Here is a 16,265-nt window from a genome sequence, read left to right on the forward strand (position 1 = left end):
AAATACCATAAACTAGGTGGCTTATAAACAACCCATTTATTTCCCACAGTTCTGGAGGCTGAGAAGTCCAAGATCAAGGCACCAGCAGATTTGGTGTCTGGTGTAACTTCCAAGTGAGTTCATTGTGCCTTGCTGCTCATACAGAGCTGATTTATCAAGGCAGGGGAATTGCAATAGAGAAAGAGTTTAATACATGTAGAGCCAGCTAAACAGGAGATCAGAGTTTTATTATTACTCAAATCAGCCTCACCTGAAAATTCAGAGGCTAGGGTTTTTCAAGGATAGTTTGGGAGGCAGGGGACTAGGGAATGGGTGCTGCTGATTGGATTGAGATCACTTATGGGATACGGAAAACAGTCCTCATGTGCTGAGTCCACCCCGGGTAGGGGCCACAGCAAAGTTGTTGGTCCAGATGGAGTCATCTGGTAGTCAGAAATGCAAAAATCTGAGAAGACATTGAAAAGGCCAGTCTTAGGTTTTACAATTGTGATGTTATTTACAGCAGCAACTGGGGAAGTTGCAAATCTTCCTGAAAATGCTATACCTCCAGAAAAATGGCTGGTAATCATTGAACTATGACTACATCTTAGCAGAATTTAGGCCCCTCTCATCCTCTGTACTTGGTGGCTTAGCATTAGGTTTACAAAGGTGGTTTAGTTTGGGGAGGGGCTATTATCACTTAAACTACAAACTAAATTTCTGCCAGCATTAGCTTGGCCCATGCCTAGGAATGACCAAGGGCAGTTTAGAGGTTAAAGGCAAGATGGAGTTGGTTAGGTCAGGTCTCTTTCACTGTCATCATTTTCTCACTGCTATAATTTTTGCAAAGCCGGTTTCACTGGTGGGGGTCTCCTTTCTGGTTTATGGGTGGTACCTTCTAGCTATGCCCTCATATAGTGGAAGGGAAGAACTCTTGTTTCTGTAACCCCTTATAAGAGCACTAATCCCATTCAGGAGGACTCTGTCCTCATGAGCTAATTATTTCCCGAAGGCCCCACCTCCTAATACCATCACCTTGGAGGGTAGGATTTCAACATGTGAATTTTGGCAGGCCACAAACATTCAAACCTTAGCATATATAGTATGGTCTATAATTTAGGTATGTACTGTTTGTGATTAAACTACTACCTCATTACTCACTAAAGCTGCCAACACTTAAAGTAAAAGATTAGAGATTCCACTTTTGAGACGTCATGAACTTGGTTCCAGCCTTGTGGGACCTCATATACCAATGTGTCCTTGAATGCTACTGGGTCACAGATTTGTATTTGTTTTTTATTTTTGGCAGGGGGAGGTGGGTGGTGAAGGAAAGATCAGGTGTACAGAACTGAATTAATCAGAATCATCACTTCTTGGCACACAGTTATGATTCTGTGTAACGTTGCTCTCCTGTTTGATTTTGTTATTTTTCCCTTCATTCTCTGTCTCATTCCCATTCTCTTCAAAGTTATCCAATCTAGAGGCTTTTCCCATGCTCACCCATAAAGCCTTGGAACAGCCCAACTGTCACGTAAAAAACCATCTGCTGTTGACTAATATAGATGTTTGTGAAACAAGAAACAGAAGTATAACAAGCAAGTTACAAAAGAGTGTAACGGGAGTTAGATAATTTTCTGGTGGACTTTCTTTGCCTATAAAAATGAAGTTAGTAATAACATGCTTTATATCTAACATAATAATATATAATAAAGAAAAAAATTATTTTGCACCAGGCACAGTGGCCCATGCCTGTAATCCCAACATTTTGGGAAGCTGACGTGGGAGGATTGCTTGAGGCCAGGAGTTTGAGACCAGCCTGGTCAACACAGTGAGACCCTATCTCTACAAAATTTTTTTTAAAAAATTAGCCAGGCAGAGTGGCTTACGCCTGTAGTCCCAGCTACTTGGGTGGCTGAGGCAGTGGGGGTGGGGGGCAGGGTGGGGCACAGGGGGATCACTTGAGTCCAGGAGTTCGAGACTGCAGTGAGCTATATGGCACCACTGTACTCCAGCTTGAGTGACACAGTGAGACCCTGTCTCAAAAAACAAACAAACAAACAAAAAACCCAAAATCCCTTTTGGCTCTCTGAGCAGCACCATGGCAGCTGGCAAGCACAACTACCTTACAAAAGCGGCAAAAAGGGAGCCAAGAAGAAAGTGGTTGATCCATTTTCTAAGAAAGATTGGTATGATGTGAAAGCACTGGCTATGTTCAATATATGAAACATTGGAAAGATGGTGGTCACCAGGACTCAAGGAACCAAAATTGCATCTGATGGCCTCAAGGGTCATGTATTTGAAGTGAGTCTTGCTGATCTGCAGAATGATGAAGGTGCATTTAGAAAATGCAAGCTGATTACTGATCATGTTCAGGCAAAACCTGCCTGACTGACTTCGTGGCATGGATTTCACCTGTGACAAAATGTGTTCCATGGTCAAAAAATGACAGACAATGATTGAAGCTCATGCTTCTGTCAAGACTACTGATGGTTATTTGCTTCAGTTATTCTGTATTGGTTATACTAAAAAATGCAACCAATAGATATTCACCACCAACAGGCTTGCCAGATCTAGGAGATGATGGAAATCATGACCCAAGAGGTGCAGACAAATGACTTGAAAGAAGTGGTCAATAAATTGATTCTAGACAGCATTGGAAAAGACATACAAAACAGTTGCCAGTTTATTTATCCTTTCCATGATGTCTTCATTAGAAAAGTAAAAATGCTGGCCAGGTGCAGTGGCTCATACCTATAATCCCAGCACTTTGGGAGGCCGAGGCAGGTGGATCATGAGGTCAAATCGAGACCATCCTGGCCAACATGGTGAAACCCCATCTCTACTAAAAATACAAAAATTACCTGGGCATGGTGGCATGCACCTGTAGTCCCAGCTACTTGGGAGGCTGAGGCAGGAGAATCACTTGAACCCAGGAGGCAGAGGTTGCAGTGAGCTGAGATCATGCCACTGCACTCCAGCCTGGCAACAGAGTGAGACTCCGTCTCAAAAAAAAAAAAAAATTAAAAATGCTAAAGAAGCCCAAGTTTGAATTGGGAAAACTCACGGAGCTTCATGGTGAAAGTAGTGGTTCTGAGAAAGCTACTGGACATGAGACAGGTGCCAAAGTTGAATGAGCTGATGGATATGAACTCACTGGTCCTAGAATCTGCTTAAAGTTCAGACTTTTAATAGTGGCAAATAAAAAGTTCTATTTGTGGAGAAAAGAAAAATGATTTTATAATGTTTATTATTTTAAAGAGAAAAGTTCTATAAGTATTACATCATGTTTATAGAATAAGCTGAAAAAAGCAGAAATCTTTGCATACTAATAGAAAAATCTCAGAAGTCTTTATTTATTGGCAAGTCAGCTACTCTAAGGTTGTGAGCGTAACTTACTGACCTGAAGAAACACATTTTAAACCAATGTGAGATGTGGCTAATTGACTAATCAAAGTAGGAAAGACCCAGATGACTTTTTAGAATAATTCAGATCAGAGTGGATATTGACAGGGCAGAGGTGAATGGCATTGAAAGACAATGCCTTAATTTACTTACACTTTGTTTTCTAGTTTCTGTAATTTTAATTAAAATGAGTAGAAATAAAATTTTGTCTAAGCATTTTTTCTTCCCAATATGAAAGGTGTTGACACATCATATCACTGAGTTGGAAAGATAAAGACAAGGGAAAGGATTAGAATTTGGTGTGAATTAACATATCACAGGGCTCTTGTGTCTGTAAAAGGTGAGGAAACAAACACATGTGTTAATGTAACTCCAACTGCAAAGGAAGGCTGTCAAGGCATGTGGGTTTGCTTGGCCAAAAGCTGTTGATTCCAAAAATGTAATTTCATTTGTTGGATTTTATTGTAATTAACACAGGGAGTTGCACTAGCTCAGAACTCTTATCTTTATTATCTTGGGAGAAGAATTATGAAATGTTTGCACTTACAAAATAGAATTCATATTTTGCAGAGGGCTATAATGCTAATGGGTCTTGGGAACCTTCTGGGATTATGAATTCAAGTTTACAATTAGGGTTTCTGCTTTGCAATCTCAAATGTGGTTTACCTGGAACAGTTAGCATTTCATCTTAAATGGTATTTAATAGAACTTGGGAGCTCTTCAGAGCAGGAATTTCAATTTTTGTTGTTGTTACCTATTGCAAAGCACTGAATTCACTGCTAGAGAAAACTAGCAGTCACTTTTTATGTGTACATCTAATTGTTCTTTACAATCAGATAGAGATCATCTCTAACATTTAACAATTCAAAAAGGCACAAAGTTTACCTCATTAATGTGTGTAGAGGATTCACTATTTTAATAATTAAGCAAAATCTTTGATACTTGTATGAAGAGAGATAAACAACAGGAAAACTAATTTATGGATTTCTTTAAATAGTGGATAGGGACAATTCATTCCCTCAGATATTTGTAATAAAATTTTAGAACCAGAAAATATCTACCTAGGAATACTTACGCTCAAACTTTAGCATGAGATTTATCTGCAGGTCTGAGCTCAGCTAACAACTTGTATACTGTCAAAGCAGAGACTGCCCTTTCAAACCTCTCCTTGGGAAACTAATTAGCAGAATAATAAAAAGGCAAGATCAACTCTTGTCTTCCTTGTTGGGGATATAAAAAAACAGTAGTTCTAATTAGCAATAATTAAAATTTAATTAAGAAGCTCTTTGCAATCCTCCTCCCTGCTTCCTGAAGTAGTGCTTGCCAGCTCTTGGTTGTGGAGCTGTTTTTATTCCCGTGGTGCTGAATCATGGCTTAATCACAAAGCCTTAGATCACAGCTTATCCTGCCCTGAGCACTCATCACCACAGCCTTCCAAGAGTAACAAATATATATTCTAGATTTTTTAACCCAAGCGATTACTTTTTTCAGTTTTATAATCATGAATTATGACTTTTTACTTTTTAAGCAGCGATTATAGATACCATTATAGATGATTATAGATGAATAAAAATTGCTTTTTTTAATAAACTTATCTTTATATTTGTTCCCCTAGTTCTACCCCTTGTTGCAACAAAAGGATAGGAGACCTCCAAGAATATTAAATATTTGAACCCAAATTTCTACTTCTATGCTTTAAAGTAAAGCAGGTAATTAGCTTAAGTATAAAAAACTAAAACATTGGTAAAACCCCAGATTTTAAAAATAAAAGTATTTGATTATATATAAAATAAAACAGTACATTGTAGATGAAGGTTAAGGAAAATAAATATAGTACTTGATGATCCTTACAAAGTGTATATGATATTCTAAGTATTAATCTGAGTTTAGGATGTTTCAAATTGTAAAAGGAATCCCACTTAATTGTGCATTTTAATGTGGTTACAATGGTGAATTTCATATCGTATGAATTTTATCTCAATAGAAAAAGGAACTCAAACTCTGACTTTGTCCTAGTTTTGGGTATGAGGATTAATCATAGTTTACAAAGAGAAAAAAAAGCCCCAAGATTTGATAGTTCATTATGAGCAAAAGAAAAAGGAAATAATCAACAACAGAGGGAAATTCGTTTTTTTTTTAAAGCCACCGAACTAAGAAATACAACCGTGGTTCTTTAATTATTAAGGGAAGGGCTCTGAATTTGCTCCATTATCTTAATTATGTTTCTGGAACAAACATTATTTCAATGTGATAAAAGATGACATGACACTAAAGGTAAAGCCTGAGCAGATGTTACATGAGTAACAAGCCAATAGGCCCACATTCTGGTAATTTCTTCCCCACTAGACATGTTCTCATTAATCTGTGATTAATAGGATTCAAGCATAGTAAATGATGATGATCTATTGTCTGTCTTTGTCGAGCACCATGGAGGGAGTAATTTGTCAGCTCAGCTTTTGTGTGACTATTTAATAGCAAAGAGGGAGAGAGAAAAGACGCTAATCTTCTAATTGGCATCTATAGAGAAGGTCTAGGAGAATACTGCCTCTACGGAAATAGCCAGTGTAATTCCTATGCCTAAGGGAAGCAAATGCAGACTCTATGTATCTTTTATAGAATTAATTGTGCCTTCTATTGAACAAAAGTTGGGGATGGGGATAAAGAAAAAACGGCAATAAAACAGTCTTAAGAGATCATAAGGTAATATTTATTAACTTAGATATGAGGCTTTTTCAACTATAGTGACTTGCCAAAAAAGTGGGCAAAAGAAAAAAACAAAACTTTTGGTTAAAAAATAGTTGCTCAGATGGACCAAAATAACAGTGTATAAAATGAAAAGCCAGCGTCATCATCAGTACCACCACTAGCAACACAGCATGCCCTGATGTTATGATGGTAAAAAATTTAATACATCAATAAATCAATAAATCAATTCAAAACAGATGTTTTGAATGAAAATAATTTGATTAGTCCTGTCAAGTCTACCGTAAAAATTTCGTCTAATGGCTATACCTTGGTGAGAATGATGTGTGAAAGTGCTCTTTCCCTTTTTCTCCCTCTCTCTGTATCTTTAAAAATTTTTGGCTGTGCATGGTGGCTCACACCAGCAATCCCAACACTTTGGGAAGCCAAGGCAGGTAGACTGCTTGAGCTCAGGAATTCAAGAGCAGCCTGGGCAACATGGCGAAACCCCTTTCTACAAAAATTTCAAAAAATTAGCCAGGTGTTGTGGTGTGCACCTGTAGTCCCAGCTACCCAAGAGGCTGAGGTGGGAGGATCACTTGAGCCTGGGGGATTGAGGCTGCAATGAGCTGTGATCATGCCACAGGGCTCCAGTCTGGGTGACAAAAACAAACAAACAAAAAACAAAAAACCCGTCTCAAAAAATTTTTTTCTCCTGCACACTTTTCTATATTTTAGGTTCTAGGTACTTTACTGGTTGGTGGAAATGAAAAGGACAAGGTCTCACTGGGAGAAAATATTTGCAATGTATACAACCAACAAATAATTAGTATATGCACAGTATATAGAGAAAGATTACTGATCAACCTTAGAGAGAAATTGGTGAAGAATAAAAACAGGCAGTTGACAGAAGAGGAAATCCAATAGGGTCAATGAACATATGAATAGATGTTCAATATAACTAATAATCAGGACAATTTAAGTCAAAAGAATAACATGTCATCCTCACTCATTGGATTAGCCGAAATTTTAAAAATGGACTAGATCACATGGGGACTTAAATATGAGTGGGAGTAAAAATCAGACAACCATTTTAGAATGCAATTTGTCAGTATCAAGTAATTCATTTTCAATTTATCAGTATGTATAGCAATTCTACTTCTTGAACAATACCCCAAAGAAACCCTTGCACATGTGCACAGAGATATCTAGAAGAATATTCATTACAGCATTGTTTATAATAGTGAAAAATGAAAACTACCTACATATTCATCAGGGATGTGTTCATACTATAGAATGCTATATAGCAGTTTGAATGAATACATGAATGATTATTACCACCATGGATAAGCCTTAAAACTCAGAATAAGTTAAGAAAATTTAGCAAATTTAAGAATATTTAGGGTATGCCACTACTAAAATAGTTTTAAAGCATATGCAAAACAATAAAATGCATATATATTAATATATGGATACGTACATATGTGATAAGACTGTAAAAAATGCATGGGAATGACATAACACCAAATCCTGGATAGTAGTGATTATCTCTGAGAAGGGAAGGAAGAAAATGAATTTGGAAGGTTTCAACAGTATTTCTAGTGTTTCATTTAAAAAAAATGCAATAAATGTAACAAAATGTTAAGATTTGGTAATGTTGGATGATAAGTCTTTGTTATATTATTCTCTATGTTTTTATTTTTTATTCTCTATTTTTGAGAATATTTTGAAATAGTTCATAGTTTCAAAAGTGGAAAAATGCACAAGGTAAGGAAAAAACACATGGTTTCTAATTTCCAGATGCTACTGTTGTGTCAGGTGAATAGACAATTCACAAATAGCTGTAATGTAGTTTGATAAGTGTTTCAATGTGGCCACAAAGTGCTATATGTAGATATAGATTCATACACACACACACACTCTCTCTCTCTCTCTCTGTCTCTTTAAGATATATATATATATATATATATGCTGTTAAGACATATGACCAGATTCTTTTGGTATCAAGTAGTTGAACCAAAAAATATAATTGACTTTTAAATGTCTTTTCAAATTTAGACTGAGAAAATGTGGTGGTGGTAGCAGCAGTAGTAGCAGTAGTGTATTAGTTTCTTCTTCTTTCTTTCTTTCTTTCTTTCCTTCTTCTTCTTCTTCTTCTTTTCTTTCTTTCCTTCTTCTTCTTCTTCTTCTTTTCTTTCTTCTTCTTCTTCTTCTTTCTTCTTCTTCCTCTTCTTCTTTTCTTCTTTTCTTCCTCTTCTCTTTTCTTCTTCTTCATCTTCTTCCTCTTCCTCCTCCTCTTCCTCTTCCTCTTCCTCTTCTTCTTCCTCCTCTTCCTTTTCCTCCTCTTCTTCCTCTTCCTTCCTCTTCTTCCTCTTCCCTCCTTCTCCTTCCTCCTCCTCCTCCTCTTTCTTCTTTTGGCAGAAGGGCAAAGATTAGGCTCTAGCTTCTAAGAACAGCATTAAAATCTCTAACTCTATGCCTTTCATGAACTTGAAAAGCTAATTTATTTGGCTTCAAATAGTTTAAAAAAAAAAGTAGTTGGTGGGGTGGGGGTGGAATGGGGTTTTGGTAGAGAATCTTTTAAGGTCTTTTCCAGTTTGAAAAATTTAAGATTCTACTTTTTTTTCCTGAAACATTAACCCCAATTTCTATGAACAAGATTTTCCAAGATTTTTCCCCAACTTAGTAATAAAAATACATTTATTCATGAAATATTATTGTTGTTATCAAAAGGCAAAGAAAAACTTTTAAGAAATTAGAAGCAAACCATTCTTTTTTTTTTTTTTTGAGATGCAGTCTTGCTCTGTCACCCAGGCTGGAGTGCAGTGGCAAGATCTTGGCTCACTGAAACCTCCATCTCCCGGATTCAAGCAATTCTTCTGCCTCAGCCTCCCGAGTAGCTGGGATTACAGGTGCGTACCACCACGCCTGGCTAATTTTTGTATTTTTACTAGAGATAGGGTTTCACCATGTTGGCCAGGCTGGTCTCAAACTCCTGACCTCAAGTGACCCGCCCACCTCACCCTTCCAAAGTGCTGGGATTACAGGCGTGAGCCACTGCACCTGGATTCTTTTTTTCTTTCTTTTTTTTTTTTTTGAGATGAAGTTTCGCTCTTGTTGCCCAGGCTGGAGCGCAATGGTGTGATCTCAGCTCACTGCAACATCTGCCTCCTGGGTTCAAGCGATTCTCCTGCCTCAGCCTTCTGAGTAGCTGAGATTACAGGCACCCGCCACCATGCCTGGCTGATTTTTGCATATTTAGTAGAGATGGGGTTTCACCATGTTGACCAGGCTGGTCTGAACTTCTGACCTCAGGTGATCCACCCGCCTCAGCCTCCCAAAGTGCTGGGATTACAGGCATGAGCCACCGTGCCCAGCCTTTTTTTATTAAAAAAATTTTTTTTTAGAGACAGAGTTTTACCCTGTCACTTGGGCTGGAGTGCAGTGGGGAGATCATAGCTCACTGTAACCTTTAACTCCTAGGCCCAAGTGATCCTCCTGCCTTAGCCTCCCAAGTAGGACCACTACTCCTGGCTAATTTAAAAAAAAAAATTGTAGAGATAGAGTCTTGCTCTGTTGTCCAGGCTGGTCTTGAACTCCTGACCTCAACTGATCCTCCTGTCTCAGCCTCTCAAAGTGCTGGGCTTCTGGGCATGAGCCACTGTGCCAAGCCATTCTTGATGAGAAGCTAAAAGAAACAGCTAATTTGTTGTGATTAGATTTTGAGAAGGAGATCTAGAGATTTGGAGAATATACATATATTCTTTATTCAAAGTACATGGAGAGAGCTGGAGAGAGATGCATCAGATTTTAGACCATAAGATCTGCAGATATAAATTTGTATAATTGGGACTTCTGAGATAGGTAGAAATATTTTAGCTTATATGTTACATTTCTGAACCTAACAGGATTCTACATCAAGGATGATTATTTTTAGATTAGGCAATGAGCTGAACTTCTTTGGTCCCACATGCTGAGCTGCAAATATACTCCCTAGTGACTTTTTATCACTTAAGGTATTCTGCAAAGTATTCTCTAATCTTCCTAAAAATGCTAATCCTGAGTACAACATGAGGGGACGAGAAAGCAAAAATGTATCTGTTTGTCAACAATATAATAATTATTGTCTCTGCTCCTTGATAATAATCTGGCTGGTAATAAACCTTTGATGGCCTCTGATCCTGGCCCCTCAGGATGTTGATTTTTGGTTGGAACAATTAATTCTCCTGGAGGATAACGAGATAGAAAAAGACAGTCTTCTATGTACATTCCTCTGGCAGCCAGGTTCAAACATAAAGGTATAACACCTCCCAAATCTCCTCAAACTGTGTTTTTGTTTGCTACAGCCTCAAAAGGAATCCTTCCTTTTTTCTTTTATTTCAGAAGCCTTTTCCATTTTGGTTGGTGTGGATTATAATGTTAAGAAAGTACTGCGGATTATTTGGGTTTAGTTGGAAGAAGAGACTATTTTCCATCTATTTCCTTCTTTAATCTCTTGTTTTTTTGGCTCTTATCCTCACCACTCTACAGAAAATATTCTAAAATTAACTGCTCCTGGCTAAACCTAATAGTCTTTTTTTTCCCCTTGGCACAGTTTTTTTCCTTTTTATTTTGAAATAATTATAGATTCATAGGAAGTCATGAAAATTAGTAGAGACAGATCCTGTATACCCCTCCCCCAGTTTCTCCCAATAGTAACATCTTACATAATAAAATCTTATATCATCTTATATAAAGAAATTGAGATTTTACCAGTTCTACATGCATTCATTTGTGCATGTGAGTGTATGTGGTAGTTCTATGCAATTTTATCATATGTGTAGGTTTGTGTTAACTCTACCACAATCAAGAAACAGAATTGTTCTATTGACACAAAGATCCCTTATGCTACCGCTTTTTACAGTTATACGCACTCCCTTTCCTCTCTACAACCCCAGGAAACCACTAATATGTTCTCCATCTCCATAATTTTATCATTTTGAGAATGTTGAATAAATCAAATAATATAAATATGTAACCTTTTGAAGTTGGCTTTAGTCTCTCAGCATAATTCTCTTGAGAGCCATCCAAATTCTTGTATATAATACTAGTTCATTCATTTTCATTGTTGAGTAGTATTTTGTAGTTTGTTTAACCAATCACCATTTGAAAAGCATTTGGGTTGTTTCCAGTTTTTGGCTATTGTCAATAAAGCTACTATGAACTTTCATGTACAGGTTTTTGTGTGATGAACAGTCTTTTGAAATCTTGACCTCCTCTCTGCTTTCACCATTATTGCTATTCTGTTCTTATACAAAACCAAACCCTCATTGTTTGTCAAATATTGTTTCTCTTTACCTCTTATGCTACCTGACCTGCATCAGAGGTTCTACAAGGCTCAGACCTTGGTCCTCAAAGGGAAGCTACTTTTGAGGAAAGGTTATGTACTCTCATAGCTTCAAATGCCATTTTTTGCCTTATAGATCTATATCTATAGATAACTAGCTATATGGTATGTCTACTTGTATATCATGCCAGTACGCCACCCTGAGAGCCTTCCTACTCTCACCATTCTCCTAGTTTTCTATGATCATAGTCTTGTAATTGCTTTTGGTTCTTCCTTTTCCTTAGCTTTCCACGTTCAATTATTTACCAAACTCTGAGGTCACCTTTTGGTGAGCATTCACAAAGGAAACAAATATCTAACATTCTTTGCCCGCTTAGAGAGATCTATCCACATATCTCTTCTCCAGACCTCCTTGTCACCAATTTTTCCAGTCATGTTCCTTCTAAGTCACTGATCATCCAGCCAACTATTGGCTGTAGCCCATAAACCATAGAGACTCATACTGTTGGCCATTTCTCCTTCTAAGCAAAATGAATAACTAGGTACACTGCTCAAAGTACCTTCTGGGAGGATTTACCCTTCACCGCTGTCCTTCAGGGGTGTCCCAGAAGGGACTGTCTTGTGTAGTTGTCCACTTGTGGGTTGTATCACATATTGGGCAGGATCATCTATAAATCAGGCCTGAGTTTTCTCTTCCTCAGTAAACTGTAAGGAACTCTCCATGAGGCCGTACAGAAGGGGTCTTTTACTGCAAAGAACACTCAGCAGAATTCAGGGGTTCAATGCTCCCAGTTTCATCAGGGTCTTCTCACATATTCCCATTTCAATTATTCATTTTGGAAAAGATGAAAATTACTTGACATAACCTGATTATCATGGAAAGTAAAAATTTCCATGGAGAAAATTTGTCCTCAGTCACTGTCAACATGAATACAAATTACAACATTTCTGGAAGGATGTATGGCAATATTTATCGTAATCTTAAATTGGAGTAATCTCTGATTCAGTAATACTTTCAGGAATGTGTCCTAAATTTTCCCAATAATTTATAATAGCAAAATAAAAATGGAAATGTCTCAAATGTCCACCAATAGAAGGTTAGATGGGGAAAAAAAGGTACATCTATACGTTGTATACTATCAACAATTAAAAATGGGTAAGTAGATGTCATCTACTGATATGGGAAAATATTTAAAATGTTGTTTAGTGAAAAAATGACAGATAGTTTAAAAAAGGATAAAGTCTTGTGTGTGTGTGTGTGTGCATATGTGTGCATGTGTATGTGCTTTGAGAGATTCTGAAAGGAGCAGTGGTTTACGCTAGGTGCTGGGAGTTCTAGTATATTATACTTCATTCTTTATATTTTATATATTATATTCATATTTTTCTGTCCTACCAGAATGTATCATTATTAGAATCAGAAAAAAACTATTTTCATTAAAAATTTAATTGCAGCCATCACTAAAGAAAATCTCAGGCTAGGCGTGATGGCTCATGCCTGTAATCACAGCACTTTGGGAGGCCAAGGCAGGTGGATCACTTGAGCCCAGGAGTTCAGGCCCAGCCTGGACAACATAGTGAGACTCTGCCTCTACAAAAAATAAAAAAATTAGCTTGGCGTGGTGGCATATGCCTGTGGTCCCGGCTACTCAGGAGGCTGAGGTGGGAGGATCACTTGAGCCTGGGAGATCAGTGCTACAGCGAGCCGTGAGCGCACCACTGCACTCCAGCCTGGGCAATACAGTGAGAGCCTGTTTCTCACACACAAAAATAAAGTCTCAAAGATTATTCACAGTATACTCCTTAATATACAATGCAGACACAAGATAACAGTTAATGCCATCTTTTGGTCACCTAAATAGTGCCTAAACAAATTTTGTACGTGTTCAAACATTTCTTCCTGTGTTACTATAATTACATGCCCAGATAATATAGAATGTCTTACCCTGCAGTACCCCACTGAAGAGTTTTATTACCATAAAGTGACATGATGTAATAATAGTAGAGTCAGTTCTAGGTCTCCCTGGCTGGGAAATCTTAGGCAAGTTACTTGGCCTCTCTGAATCTCAGCTTCCTCATTTGTAAAAACAGTATCTGTACTACCCATTTCACAGAGTTGTAAGGATCAAATGAGATGTATGTGACAACATTGTCTAAACTCTAATATGCAGGTGCAGTTCTATTATTCGCATCATGTTTATTAAAATAAGTAAAACTACCATTAACAATTAACACTACAGGGGGATGAATTGTGCTCTAAGATAGGTCCAACATATATAAACAAGCTATGTGGCTGAGATCATCTTTCCTTTGCTATGACTACACAAATAGCTTTATATAGCATGCCAGGCTGAAATGTTCTAAAGTGCCAGCTCTTGTTTCTTTTTTAAGAAACCACTAACTAATATACTAGTAAACCAGCAGCTCCTCTAAAAAATAGTGTTACCTTTCTGCAGGAACATCCAATTTTTCTCTTTCTGAAACTTCTAGGCCGGGCACGGTGGCTCATTTCTGTAATCCCAGCACTTTGAGCCCAGGAGTTTGAGACCAGCCCGGGCAACATAATGAGACCCTGTCTCTACAAAAATAAAAACAAAAACAACAACAACAAAAATTCCAGAAGCTCTTTTCTTTTTTGCCATCAATTCCTGCCACTGCTCAAGTGCTCAGATCCAAAGTGCAGCATATCAATATATAGTCGTGCACTGTACTGCATAATGACGTTTCAGTTAACAATGGGCCACATATACAATGGTGGTCCCATAAGATTATAATGGAGCTGAAAAATTCCTATCTTGTGACATCATCACTATTGTAACGTCTAGCACAATGTATTACTCATGTGTTTGTGGTGATGCTGGTGTAAACCAACCTACTGCACTGCCAGTAGTATAAAAGTACGGCACATACAATTATGTATAGTACATAATATCTGATAATGATAATAAATGACTATGTCACTGGTTTATGTATACCATCTAAGTTTGTGTAAGTACACTCTATGATATTTGAACAATGACAAAATCACCTAAGGACACATTTCTCAGAATGTATCCCTGTCGTTAAGTGATGCATGACTGTACCAGTGTCACTTTCCAGACAGAATGAGAACTGAAACTTTTGTCTTTTTACCCCAGTTGACTTATCTCTATTTGGTAAAGTTATTACCAGAACCATGAGTTGCATTTTTTTTTTTTTTTTAGACAGAATCTCACTCTGTCCCCAAGCTGGAGTGCTGTGGTGCGATCTTGGCTCACTGCAACCTCTGCCTCCCAGCTTCAAGTGATTCTCCTGCCTCAGCCTCCCGAGTAGCTGGGATTACAGGCATACACCACCATGCCTGGCAAATTTTTGTATTTGTAGTAGAGATGAGGTTTCACCATGTTGGCCGGGCTGGTCTTGAACCCCTGACCTCAAGTAATCCACCACCTCAGCCTCCCAAAGTGCTGGGATTACAGGCGTGAGCCACCGCGCCCAGCCATGTTTGCTTTTTAATGTTATAGTTTTGTATTTTCATTTGTAAGAACTATAGATCCAAACGTGAACAAACTGATTTTAAAGTAATTATGGCCATAGCTATGCTTCCTATTACATATCTTTTGCTGAAGTAACCAGGAGGTAGGGCTGATATGGACGATAGTTTAGCCCATGTGGATGAAATATTAAATGCCTTTATAGGAGCTGGTTTAAGATTCTGAGTTTTACATAAGAATAAGTGAGGCTGTGCAGAATGTAATCTTGTTTCAGAAATAGCGTCTAGTGAAATTATTGTTATTAGATATTATTATTAGATATTCAACAGTGTCAGTCTCATTTGAATTGGGATAAGGCAAGAGCATAGGGATAAGGTAAGGTCAGATAATTGCTTTTCTGATACTAATGTCATATTCTAAATCAATAATTATAGTTTGCCTTTCAGTGAACTAAGGCTTCGGATTACAAGTTGATTTTTCTTTTGTGGGGATGAGGAAGATAGGTACTATCACATTTAAAATGATATCAAGCCTAGAACTTTGAAGAAAGTGAAATGGGAAGAATAATCTAAATCTAGAATTAGAATCAAATTTTAAACTCTGACATTCTTTCTACTGAAAATTATAGAATCACATTTTGATAGTTTGAACCAAATAAAACACAAAAGCAATTGCTAAGTGTTGATAGGTAAAGGAAAAGAAAGTGATTCAATCCACTAGGAAGATTTTGATCCAAAATGAAACAATTTTTCTCCCCTGCTAGTCAGGCAGAAATCTAATTACTCTTGTTTGATCTACTATGGAGAGGTAAATGTGAGAGGTATAGATTATAGACAGTTTTATGGATTTTAATCTTAGAAATCAACAAGTGAAGGTTTTACACTTGCACATAGTTACTTAACTGGTGTTAAGAATAAAACCTAATCAATAATTTTTGTTTTACTGTGATTTGCTCTAGTTACAATTATGATGTTGGCTATTTCATAGTCCCTTTCTTTACATGAATGCTTTAAAGATAATCTCTCTCTAGTTGAGTTTAATGTGGGACTAGTTTTCATTTCATACGATGTCTCAGAAACAAAACCAGAATAAAGGAAACGTAATAAAGACAAGTTCTAGGAAAGTTGGGAACATAAAGAGAGATGAACTGAAATGAGTCTCTTTTCCTTTAAGTTGTGTCAATCCTCATTACTGTTTGAATAGTTCAGTCCAACGAAGCATGAGAATGAGATGGACCATATGTACATGACAGGTGTAAAGTGGAATACTCTTGCTTTCCTTTGCAAAATGGTGCAGTAAGAAGACCTAGGTTCTGGACCTGGATCTGGTCCTTAGGAGCTGAATGACCCGGTATTGAAAGCCTGATATAACAAAGGGCTGAGATAGCATTCACTGATCCCTCA

General features: G+C 37.4%; 1 pseudogene; it reads left to right on the forward strand.

Annotated features, from left to right (window-relative positions):
• The first annotated feature begins 2,077 nt into the window (after nt 1–2,077).
• Nucleotides 2,078–3,212, forward strand: LOC129012320 (small ribosomal subunit protein eS1-like; annotated as a pseudogene).
• The last annotated feature ends 13,053 nt before the right edge of the window (nt 3,213–16,265 follow it).

The sequence above is a fragment of the Pongo pygmaeus genome, chromosome 15 (assembly GCF_028885625.2).
Source record: "Pongo pygmaeus isolate AG05252 chromosome 15, NHGRI_mPonPyg2-v2.0_pri, whole genome shotgun sequence".
In the NCBI taxonomy this organism is placed as follows: domain Eukaryota; kingdom Metazoa; phylum Chordata; class Mammalia; order Primates; family Hominidae; genus Pongo; species Pongo pygmaeus.